The following is a 13,251-nucleotide window of genomic DNA, read 5'->3' as shown; positions in this document are numbered from 1 at the left end:
ATAAACACAAAGCCTGCTGTGACCACATCAAAACCAGTTAGTGCTGAAATAACTGTCCTGAAGGCTCAGGGCAATTGTTGTTGCCTTCCAGAAAAAATGCTCCTAAAAGTCCTATAAGTTTGAGTAGCCAACCTCAAAACTGAAAGGACACACCCAGAGGATCATGCCTTCTTTTCTTTTGGAAAGGGCCTAGAACCACAGGGTGTGCTACCAGAAATTAATATATAACAACAATTTTAAGAACAATACATTCTCAGGCAGCAAAACCCCAACTTCACCGGGCTCAATGTAATATTCAAACTCCTTTGCTTCCGCCATAACATGGAAAACCTGAAACTTCCTAGAAAAAAGTAGTGAAATACAATACACACAGGGCCTAATTCTCCACAGTCTGCCCTTTGTGTAGTCATTGACACCAGTGCAAAGCGGCTGCAAAACATTCCCAGATCAGTATGGTTATTAGAGCTGGTTGAAAAATGGTGACGGGGAGGGTTGTTCCCACAGAAAATGTTAAGTGTCAGTGAAAAATTGAAAATGCAACTGAAAATATTTAGATTCTGAAATGTCATCGCAATGCCTCATGGGAGTTGTATGTAGGGCAGGTGCCTGATTGTCCCATTCTCCTCTATAAGCCAAGCTCTCTGATTGGACTACATTTCCTAGGTTCCAGCATGGAATTCCCAGCTTAGTGAGAGGAGACAGTGCTTCATGGCAGTTGGTCAAAATCTTTTGGTTTTTGATTTTTCATGAAAGCTTGAAATTTTCTGTGGAAAGTAGGCCCTTTTCATAAAAACAGTCATATAATTGAAAACCCAACTTTCCACCAAAAAATAGTTTTAATGGAAAATGTTTGACCAGCCCTCATAGTAATCCGCTTTGCATTCAGTTTGTATTGGTGTAATGACTATGTAAAGTCTAGGGCAACTGAGAACCAGCCTCAAAAGCTTTCTTTACTAGGCTTCTTGGTAAACCTGGGAGGTTCCCCTCAGTTAAGAAAATCTTGCCAGAGAATGAAATCACATACAACTAGAAATACCCTGCAACCTCAGTTGTGGGCACAGCAAACAATTCTTTACTATACAAAGAGGCATTTAAAGCACTAACACTTTTCCCAGGTAAACAACGGCTCAGGTACGTGAGTCCTGGTAAAGCAGAACTTAGCCGTTTATATCTGGGATGCTCTGGCAGCTACCTAATTATTATCTCTCTCTAGAATAACTTGATCAGTTCACAAGGGTTTTTTGTTTGTTTTAGGATGTGAGTGTATTGTGTAGCTCTGCGTGAAAAAATTATTGAGGAAAAGCTATTGAATAAATGTTTGCATTGACTTGTGACAGTGATAGTTATTCTTATCTCTTGGGGGAATAAGTTTCATAGGCGATGCCCTGCTCCTGCACACACAAGCCTTCCATTATTGAAGTTTAAATGTTCCAGACAGGGGCAGTGCTCTGGGGTAAACGAGATGTAGACCTGTGTGTTAACTGTGTGCCATTAACACTTCAGCTCATGCTATTTCACCAGCTCTTCCAATAGCTTTGTATCAATATTTAATAATGGGGGGGAGATGACTGTGCCCTGTAGGACTCCACAGCTGAGAACTCTGGAGGAGGAGGAACAATTTGCCATAATTATCCTCTGAGTTCAGTCTGAGAAGAAGGACATGAGCCATTTCCATTCTGTACCTTCTTGGAAGTATTTTCTGATTAATGGTATCAAATGCCAGGGAGAAGTCCAGCAGGATGCATTACATCCCTTGTCTATGGACAGGAGGAGATTGTCCACCCGAGCAACAAACGCTGTCTTTATAACATGCCATAGCCTGAAACCCAATTTACAGCCCAAACAATATCTCCACAAAATAACTGCATGAACCAGACTCTACAATGTAATTCTTATTGGCTAATTTTGAAATATTACAGCAATTCATTGGATTTTGTGTGTGTGTGTGTATATATATATATAAGAAAATGCTTACCCTTTCTATACTTATGTCACAATACCTCCAGGTAGCATTATATATGAGGGTTTAAATAATTTGATTTTGTAACTTCAGTTTAAACTAGATGGAAATATTTCTTCACTGTTGCATGCAATTACTGTAGAGCAAACCACCACTAATAACTACAACAGATTCACACAAAAGTACTCAATATCTCTTCAACCTCATTAGCTGGTGGTTTTTTTTTAACTCATGGCTCTCATGCTGACTAATTCTTCCTTACAAAATCCCTTGGTTCATCACTGGGACTGGGATTGTGAATCATGTTCCAGGGTCTCTTAATTTCCCGCCCCACGGTTAAGCCATAGAAGATCTCTACAGTGGAGGTGGACGTGAAATTCCCCTCTGCGGGAAGAGGAGTAGAGCTGTGTGAAAGTTTTGTACATGTTCTTGTGAAATTGCATGCCAGCTATTTTGCCATCTCACTCTTGGCCCTTTCCCACCTAGGCCTTCCACATATTCTACCCCCCTGCCCCCAATCAAATCGGAACGAAACATTGAAGATAGGCAAAACTGGGACTGTAAGATGCAAAGCCATCTTTACCTAAAAATGAATGGATGTTTCCCAAATGCCTGCATGTTCATTTTCACTGCTGTCTCGGGGGGGAGAAGGGGGGGGGAGTTCACCCTTGTAAAAATGTGCCATCACGATATGCTGATTATTCAGAGTGTCAAATATTATCCAAGATAAGGCTGCTGTGGGGAATCAGTCTCCTTCATCCTTACTACATGCACAGAGTTGCTTTACTTGATGCTGAGTGAAACCCAGCAAGATTAATTAGTTTTCTTCACTATTAAGCCTTAAAGGCAAATTAATTAGCTTTGTAGAATTCAAGTCAGTTTCCCCTGGGCAGCTGGCTTCTTGTGTATAGCACTAATCGTCCATTGCCCTCTGCCTAAGGTACTTTCTGGATAGTGGCAGACAACTGATCAAGGCAAGATCATAGGTGGCTGCAATATGTGGCAGATCCTCTGTAAATAAATAATAATCTGGACTGGTTTGTCCTTCTCTCACACCTAACACTGGTAGTCCACAACAATATATAATATTGCTAAAATAAACATATACACTTGCAGGGCTCTAATTGACACCCCTGAAATGAAATCAGAGCTCCTGAAAAAGAAATACAAAAGGTACTCCCACCAGGGAATGTACCGTCAAAACCTCTTATTGCCAAATCCTGAAGGACCATGCAGCTGCACCAGGGTGGCAGAGCAATGTGGGGCTAGGACCTGGGGAGCTTGTGTAAGTGGTCCATTGAGCACAAGAGTTATTGAAGAGAGGAGAAGATGCGATGGGTCCTGTGGATTTCCAGCTACGCTAATTATTCACTATTCTCCCAAGCAGAGAGAGAGAGAGAGAACGCTTGCGTGGGCTAGTCTTGACGTTGCCACTGTGTGGCCTGCAAAGAAGGAAGGATTCCTTCCAGTGCATGGTTAGAGTATAGGAACCGTGTCCCAGATAGAGGATCTGCATCCAAAAGAGAATCTAGCACCATGACTCAAGACCTGCAGACCAAATCCTCAGAGCCGTCAGGCATAAATCATGAACAAATCTAGGCACCTTAGGGCCCAGTTGTCAGGATCCCAGTGAATGCTGTGATTCTGTGGCCGCAGAATCTACGCTTGGCTGAAGAAGTCTGCTCCAGAATATAAACTCTCCTTCTAGATCTTATGGTTCCATCTCCTATGGCTCCAAATAAACCCTTCCCAACGTGAGATGATTGTTAATCAATGCAGCACTGCCTTCCAGAATCTGCAGAAGATCTGTAGCAATAGCTCTGAATTAGTCTCATTTGGCTCACTCAGAAATCTAATGATAATTCAGATGTCAACACAATTAACTAGGTCACTGTCGATTATTTTAGCAGAAACATTATCTTATCTGTTTATCCCACAGTTCCAAATGACCTTCGACACCTCCCAGGTTACCAAAAGGCCTTCACCAGCCCCTCACTGCCAGTTTCTACAACGCAGGCTACGTTGTCAATACAAAAATCTGCAGCCCATTGAAAATTTGGAAGCAGCATAACATTGAATTTAGCATCAAAATATATTACATGAGGAATATTCTGATGGTATGGTTCATTTTCATACTGCATTCAGTTAATGGGGCCTGATCCTTGGCTGATGTGTATCAGTGTAGCTCCACTGAAGTCAAATGGCCCCAGATGTTCAACAACAGAGTGCCTCCTCCCATTAAGAATGTGTCTACATTACAGAACCACTGGGTGTGAAACATAGCAGCTTCTGCCCTCCCCACAAGTGTGGACAGGGATAACTGAGCTTAATAGCTATTGTGGCAAAGTATGTTAGGCACTTAGCAGAATGAAGGGTCTAGCACATTTCGCTGCAGTGAATGTTGGATTCAGTTGACCATGTCACATAAATGGGACAACTGATTCTGACACCAGTGAAGGGGAAGCGGTAAGACTGCCATGTCTGGTATTCCCATGACAAACATGGCAATTTTGTAGCGCAGACAATCCCAGATCATGAGTTTCTGGGGAGAAAACAGAAACAACACAAAGGCATGTCATTCTCCATTTTGGTCTCTGATTCTGAGAAGGCGGAGATTTAACTTCAGATGTCTACAGAAAAGAGCATTCTGTGGCCCCATTTTCTTCTTGTTTCAGGGAGGCTTGCTCGCTCATCAAGATGAGAACAAAAACCATGAAGAATAAGAATCACACGATTTCCCCAGCGCTTTATTACTTAAATAGCTCTAAATTCAAAGGCAACTTAAAATAAAATAACCAAAAATAGAAATGTTTTTTCCAACATCTTCCCACTGAAAGTTAATGAACTGCAGCTCAGGTCTGCCTCAACTGCATTTGGACATTTACTGTCACACCAAGTAGTAAATCTTCTTGGCCAAATACAGGCTTTACAAGAAGGCAAATCACACGCTCGATTAGTCCAAGGAAATTGGTGACTTTGTTTAACCTCTGCAATTTGAAATACGGATCCTGCTGCAGTGGAAACCTGCTTGGAGTGAAGTCACTTTTTTCATAGAGCAAATGGAGGAAATCTTCTCTACTGAGCAAAGTCAAAACAGATGGAGCATGTGCAGGAGCAGTAGAGAGAGGGGATGTGATCATGTGCAGAGTAGAGGAGCTTCTCTTCATGACTACCACTGCAATTCCTGGCTTACAGTATCTGTAACCCCCTACGCACAGGGGTCTGTCCAGTAGATCCATGTAGTTGGCAATCAAACGACCTTACACCTAGTTCACCATGCCAACACACCACACAAGCTTGTGATGCTGCAAAAGGTAGTTTGGTGCTGTACCCCATGATATTGAGGAGGCCAGTGCCTGTCCTTCCTCATGTAGCTGAACTGCTCTGGTTCCATGGCATTCAGGGCCTTACCCAGCACTTACCTGGGTTGGTGGATTTGTCTCTAAATGCAGTATTGTGATTTTCACATTGCAATGTATGGGAAAAGCCCAGGAGCTTCATTCTACTTCATTATAACAGAGCTCCCCAGAAGATGGTTTTAATGTACATCTAAAAATGAATGCACTATTAGGGAAACTATGTGCGTAGTATGTAAACACCCCTCTTTAACTTGTGTAAAACTCTTAGATTTCTCATAACTGTGTGGCAAGGAGTTGCACAGAATTTCTTGTTCTGGAATATGTTTTACTACATTGTCAAGCAAGGAGAAGTCCTTTTCTGAGTTTTAAAATCAAATAAAAACATCAGTAAAACATTATCCTTCCAGGGCTGGTGGGGATTTTCCAGGAATATAAAGGCGTGAAATGGACTCCTGGAAGCAGATTCCTGCAGTTTTATCACTGTACTATGTCTTATGTACAATAAAATAGCTCTTTTGAAAAAACCTCATTGGACAAACTGCTGAAAGCAAAGTGCTGCCAAAATGTTAGTCCATGCTCTGGGTATTTTCCGTATTGAATATTAAAACCACTTCCTCTCTGGCCTTCCTTTCTTCCAAAATGCCCTGGCAAGACCATCTTTTTCTGCTACTCTAGTTATGTTTTCTTCCTACTTCATTCTCTGTATTGGCCTTCCTTCTTCTTCTTCATTAAGTTCATGTGTCTCCTCTCTTTAAAAGCATTCCATAATCCTGCCTCTGATTTTCTGCCACTTTCTCCTCCTACTCTTCCCCCTTCTACCTGTTCCAGTCACAGCCTTAACTCTGACCAAGACATAGCTATCAAGAATCATAGCCTTCTGCTTTTGAGTTAAAGAAAGCCAGTAAAAATAAACATAACACATAAAGCAAATGGCCTAAATTTCCATAAATGTCTACTGGGTGACTCAATTGTTGGGTGCTCAATTGGAAATACTTGAGAGGGGCTTGATTTTCAGAGGTGCGGTCCTTTCTATGGTATCTCAAGTGGGCATGCCAAAAGTGAGTCATTCAAATGACTAGCCACTTTTGAGAATTTAGGTGTAATACGTACAGCAACTTTATTCTTAAGCAAACCACATGAGCAATACTTTTCAAGGTGTATTGAACGCATCTTCCAACCGTGGATTACTAACATCTTCGTTTGTAATTATTATACCAGCAGCACTGTTCTGAATCTCATACATTATTGCCAACCCCACATGTCCAAAATATCAGCCCCCCCAATCATGTGATTGGTTTAAAAATAATAAGATTAATTTTTTTTAAATTTTAAAAAATTTGCCTTCGGTCTTTTGAGCCTTTAGGATGCACTCACTTCACATATCTCCACAATTATAAGGGCTAAACACTTACTTTTTTCCCAGTAAAATGGAAGATGAGATTCTCCTGCAATCTACTGACTCCAGCAGCATGAGTTTTATGAAAAACACTGGGTATCATCAGCCTTGGGTTTATACCACAAGAGTTGAGGACACTTAATATGGATGTGCACCTAAGACAAATCTTCTTAGCATTTGTGTTTCTAGAACTTTACGTGATAGGGTGTACAGGGGGTTCCACTCTCTGCAGGAATGCCTCCTTACAGCTAGATCTGGGAATTCTTTCTCGCCCTGTCTGGTGCCCCCGTCTAGGGGTTGTTTACACTGTGGCCCCTCTTCTTTCTGTGACACAGGATGCTCCCTTCCTGTGACTTGGCCCTCCATCCAGGTCACTATGTAGTTTCCCCCCCTTCTGGGGTAATCCCACCAGACAAGCTGTATAGATGCTGACTCTGACAGTCTTCTGTTCCAAGTCTCTGGATCCTGTGCCACTTTCCCAGTGGCTGGTAGGGGAAGCTGGGCCCACCCACTACTCCGGGCTCCAGCCCTCAGACCTTATGACTAGCAATCCACATCTGCTCAGTCTCAGACCCTGTTGCTGTTTCTCCGGGCTCCTTCCTACCCCATCTCTTGATCTCCTTGCCTATCTCTGGGTTTACTACTGCAACTTCCTCTGCTCCCCATGGCTATTTCACCCTTCTCAGTTGTGCGTCAAACTCCCCACTTCAGGGCAGGACTCCAGGGTTTACTCTCCCACTTTGGATCTCCTCCTTGTCCCTGGCCAACTCCCTTTCCCTCTGGGGAGTGACTGTAGACCTCCTCCCTGGAGCACCTTTCTGCTCTCACTTCCAGGTTCATAATCCTATCCCAGCTCCTCCCCCAGCTGGGCTTCATCTGCCATTAGGCCTTATCAATCCCTGGTTCCCCTCCAGGTGCAGCGATTAAGGTTATTTGGTCCACTCTGGCCCACATTAACCCGGTCGGGGCTTGGGTTGGGTAGATGCCCCATCACATACGGCAAATTCCCAAACATACATTCCCAACACCGACAGAACATCTCTACTGCAAAGTATCCTTCCACAATCCTGTTACAAGAGAATGTGTATCAAACAGCCAACATCTGAGAGAGTTGGGGCCTGACGTCTAGGAAACCTGGGCAGGACCAGCAGCGCATATTCTAATCGTCACATTCATTCCCACAGCTGTGACAAGGGACCAGTCTTCAGGCCACTTCTTCAGTTAAACATCAGGCTTTGGGATAATCTTCTCTAAACAGTTTATAAACAGAACCTCCATTATCATTTCAGAATATTGAATACTATCTTCCACCTTCCATACTGCAGCCTAGGCACCTAGCATGCCTGGGACTTTTGGGTTTGTTAAATGACAGTGGGGATGAGCCATTACGATCTTGAGCTATGCAGTTGAAATGTCTTTTATTACCTGTAAATATGACAAGTTGTTCCATGGAGGAATTTCTGCTGATACTGTCTAAGCTCTCAAAAGAAGCTGGGACAGGCAATGACTGCTGGGCAAATACACCTAACACTAGCAAAGAGATCAGATTAGTATTTCAAATGATCCAATGCCTGCTTGTGAAATAAATTTACAGAGCTAGTCTAAAACTTTGCTATTTGCTAAAAAAAAAAGGGGAAAATTTCTGTAAACCAAGAATAAATACAGAGGGATAAACCTTCAGATGATGGAAAGTGACAATCGACTGGAGTCAATAGATCTATGCCATTTTACACTAACTGTAGAGCTGAGGAGCTGGCTCACTGTCAACATAAATAGAGATTTTTGTAAAATTTCATATAACTATAACATGTAGCCACAGAATTATATACAGGATATCCTATTATCTAGAAAGGGTAGGGCCAGATCCTCAGCCCCATTAAGGCCATTTTGTCCTTCTCTAGCATGATCAATCAATGTCATCTCTAAATCAATGATCCCTGTATCTCCTGTGTTGTGTGCACTAGCATTTTATGAAGAGGCTAATGACATTCTGCATTAGAGCCTTGAGCCTTATGATGGCCAAAACAGGATCATCAGGCTTGGAAAGATAATATGGTGCCATCACTACAGGAAAAGATTTTAGATGTAATTCAAATGATTGCATGTTGAAAAGGTCCTAGCCAGAATAGAAAACAAGTTATTCAGAGTAAGGAAATGCATCCTCCATTCCTAACTTCTTATATATAGAAAAAGATTCAAGAACATAACAGCAAGGAAGATGGTTGAGAAGTAGATGGTTGAGAGAACTTAAGTTCCTTGAGAAATAATGTCTCCTTTATGGTTTCCCCTAATGTTTTGTCTAAGAAGGGTCAGACCCCAAACCATTGATCTAAATGTTACTTTAACTTTAGATTTCAGAGTGGTAGCCATGTTAGTCTATATCAGCAAAAACAATGAGGAGTCCTTTTGGCACCTTAGAGACTAATACATTTATTTGGGCATAAGCTTTTGTGGGCTAAAACCCACTTCATCAGATGCATGGAGTGGAAAATACAGAGTGTATTTATACCTCCTTACTGTATTTTCCACTCCATGCATCTGATGAAGTGAGTTTTAGCCCACGAAAGATTATGCCCAAATAAATGTGTTAGTCTCTAAGGTGCCACAAGGTCTCCTTGTTGTTTGAACTTTAGAGATTCAGCTACAATGGAACCAGGATCTGAACCAGGCTTGATTTTGATTTTGCAAAACAAAAACCCAGTGGATGATACTTTGCAAAACCAAACCATAGCCCGTCTTGATTTTCCTCATCTCTATAATTTGTATTTGTCCTCAATGGCAAAGTCTCATGAGGTACAGGTTCGGTATGAGATCCCAGAATTACAAGATATTTTTGTACGTGAACACTGCATTCCAATGTATTCTCATCCCTTATGGTTGGACTCAAGTACCACACCCATCTGCAGCTATTTTTAAACTTTGAAATCTAAATTAAAATACAGTGCCAAATTCTGGAAGCGGCTGTTGACTTCAATAAGATTTACAGATACTCAGCAGGTTTTGGGATTTAACCCAATGTGTTAAGTGAGGAGAGAAGCCATGAATTTCAGCAAAAAGATAGCTCAATATATTAGAATTTCAATGCCACATATTCTTACAGGTCAGACAGCACTAAACCATACCAGTAATGCTAAAGAAACAATCCTTTTCAGTTGCACATAGAAAACTATGACAAAGAAAGCACAAGAGAAAAACAACTTTGCAGATCTTAATCCTGGGAATACCACTACTACTGTGATCAGCACAGCACTGGAGCTATCTTGGAGCTGCGGCCATTCAATTTGTTTCTGTTTGTGCTCTCAAGCACTGCCTGTTTTCTGAGACTGCCAGGAAGGGTGTCACTTGTGATGGTGGGTTTCTTGGTTATGGATACCTGCTTGCTAGGAACAAGAATGAATAACTAATTTTGTATAGGGCATTAACCAGCCATTAGACTGTACCAAATTTTGATCACTACCAACCTTGACCATATTCAGAATGGTGACCTATAGGGGAAATATCCTGCTAATAAAATCCTTTGACCCATTAATTCTCTATAACCTTCTTCTCTGCTTGATGTCATCTCCATTGTAAAGTGATTAGTGTTTCTTAAGTGAGGCAGAAGACAGCTTAGTGTGCCCAGCAGAGGCACAGAAAAGGTCGGTAATGTACCCATTTCCTATATTCTCCTCACCAGAACTTCCTTTTGAGTTATCTAAGATGGTGGAATATCCTGTACTTTACTAATGAAGGAAGCCCTAATTTCTAGTTACAAACTTTTTTACATCTTGAAAGTGAGATTCCCAACTCAAACCATATATGACATATCAACCCATACTCCAGCCATGCCAATCCATATCATACAAGCATTCCCAAGTGAAACGAACAAGGTTAACGAATTACCATACTTGTGTTCAGCTTATCTGAGGTACTTGAGTGTCTTTCTCTCCCGCTGAGTCCCTCCAAAGTTGCTGAAGCTGACAGGGTTGCCCTTGCTCTTTGTCCCAAGTTTGATCTGGAGTGAGCTGGGCTAGGTCTTCTTTGTTGAGGGACTCACTTCCTGAGTGTGTCTTCCCAAGTCCCTTTGAATAATAAATATTTTCTCATTCCTTGCACTTGTATAGCGCCTTCCATCCAGGGGTCCTAAAGCACTTTATAGACATGAATGAATTAGAACACCCTAGTGGGGGAGGGAAATACTATCATCTCCATTCTACGGATGCTGGGGAAGTGGGTTCCAGAGAGGTTCTGATGATCCAAAGTCACAGAGCAAATCCATGGCAGAATCAGAAGTTGGATCTTCCTAATCCCATTCCTGCCCCTTATACATAAAACAATCCTTCCTCTTTTACATTGGTCTCTGGTAGATATCAAGGTTCACTGTTAGGTCAGCTCATCTTTGATCCTTTCGTCCTCTCTTTTTTAATTGGTGCTTCCTTTTTAGAATATTCTTAGTATGTCTTTCTTTTAGCAGGGTGGTTGCTTCTCTCTGGATAATAAGACACAGCTTTATTTTCATGATTGTTGTTTTTAACTTCTACACAGCACCCAATATACGTGGTGATGGGTGCTATATAAACAAATAAGATAATTAAACGACTGATTAGTCAATGTCATTGGAACTGTTAGGTTCTTTCCATCCTTCCTCCTGTACTAATGTTTTTTCACTGTTTTTAATTTAAAGACCTCATCAGTGCTAAGCAGTAGCTCCTAGGTCCTGATCTGAAACCCACTGAAGTTAATAGGAGTTTTTGCATTGACTTCAATGAGTTTTGGATCAGCTTTTTCGTCCTTTTGGTTGGGACTTTCCCACTGAAATGGAAACTCTCTAGTGTTTGTCTGCTACCCAGTAACTTTCTCAGTTGTTGCCATATAATGATGGCTGTTCTACATAAAATGAGTTGGCGGTCTCAGTTCAATACCTATTAGACAGGCATTCACATCACAAAAGCACAACTGAAATTGACATGAAATGGCAGCCTTTGTTGGCAGTAGAAGTATAGAGGCCAAGAGCTACATTCTCACCTCTATGTGTGGTCCCTCACTTCTAGTTTGAGGTACCAAACCAGGCACTGCTGCTGCATGCTATATCTTGTTCAGCAGATAACCAGGAAGCATCACTCTTCAGGCTTGTCAGTCCAGACATTGTCACAAACACTCAATCCATAAATAATTGTGAGGGACTGTAGCTTTCTTGATTGCCAAGGCAGGTTTCTCTGACTTTATTTTACGCAAACCAACCAAAGAACATCTGTGCATCCTAAGCAAAAAAAGCCCTGAGGCTGAAACAAGCACAGAAGAGAGATATCGTTATTACATTTGTTTAACGGCAGATAATGAGCGACTGTAATGTTTCAATTGGAACTTTCTTCAGCACAGCAAGACTTGCTCTTGAAATGGTAGCAGTTGTCTGTTATCTGCAATGAAACAAATGTAAATGTTTTAAGCACCTTCACTGGTTGTTTTTCTATATCAGCCTTAAAGGATTTCCTAGGAAGGGTGCAGTAGTTCTACATTTATCCCACTCACCAAAAAAAAAAAAAAGAAGAAGAAGAAGAAGAAAGTCTCCTTTAACAATTAAGTCCATTGGCCATTCCTCTGCCAATGTAAGCCACATACCCAGAAGTTTATCTTCCATGGGTTTTGTCCAATTTGGTGTTTGCTACCCTATAGGAACCACAGCAGAGAAAGTGAGGCCCTAGAAATAACACTAAAGGTAACCATAAGGGATAAACTCCTGCAGTCCTTACTCAGGTCTTACTCACTGGTTTTAATGAGATGGCAAGTAGCTAGAGCACTGGACTGGGGCCTTGGGGGCTATTCTCTGCTCTCTCACTGACCCCGTGTCACTCTGTTTACTCTCCCACCCTTTGTCAGTCTTGTCTATCTAGTTTTTAAGTTCTTTGGAGCATGGATTGTGTCTTACTTTGTGCCTGTACAACACCTAGCACATTGGGGCCTCGATCTCAGTTGGTACCTCTTGCTGTCCCAGCGATACAAATAATTACAATTTGATGGTGGTTTTGCCCCAGTAAGGACTGCAGGATTTGGGCCAATTTATATTGTCACTGTGAATGTTCACGCTTGAAAATTTCATATTGGGATCTAGAAACAAACTAGGAATTTTGATACATATTTCATATTGATTTTGGCTAATATCAAGTGTAGTATCTGTTCCATTTCTGAGATATGCTTTATCGGAAGACAGAATCCTGCACATGCCAGGGGATGGACTCAATATCATGGTGGTGGGTTGTTTCCATCTCGAACTGCTGTGATTTTGATAAATGGAAGCCAGCAGAGAGAAAAGAATGGGTCTGACTATCCTCTCTCTTACAGGGTAAATCAGGAGTAAATATCTCCATTGAAGTCAGGTGGCATTAAAGCAACGTAAAACTGGTTCACTGTAAATAACAGGGGAGACAGACTGTAGATTTCAAACACTGGCCCATGCAGTTCTAGCTGATGAACACTAAAGGGCAGGCTAGGCATATACTGTACAAACAACAGTAAGGCCGCTAGGAAGCTCTAATGCCAAGCACTGCTCAGTTCTGAAG

This window comes from Lepidochelys kempii, chromosome 11 (genome assembly GCF_965140265.1).
Source record: "Lepidochelys kempii isolate rLepKem1 chromosome 11, rLepKem1.hap2, whole genome shotgun sequence".
NCBI lineage: Eukaryota > Metazoa > Chordata > Testudines > Cheloniidae > Lepidochelys > Lepidochelys kempii.
This window is presented reverse-complemented; position numbering follows the sequence as displayed.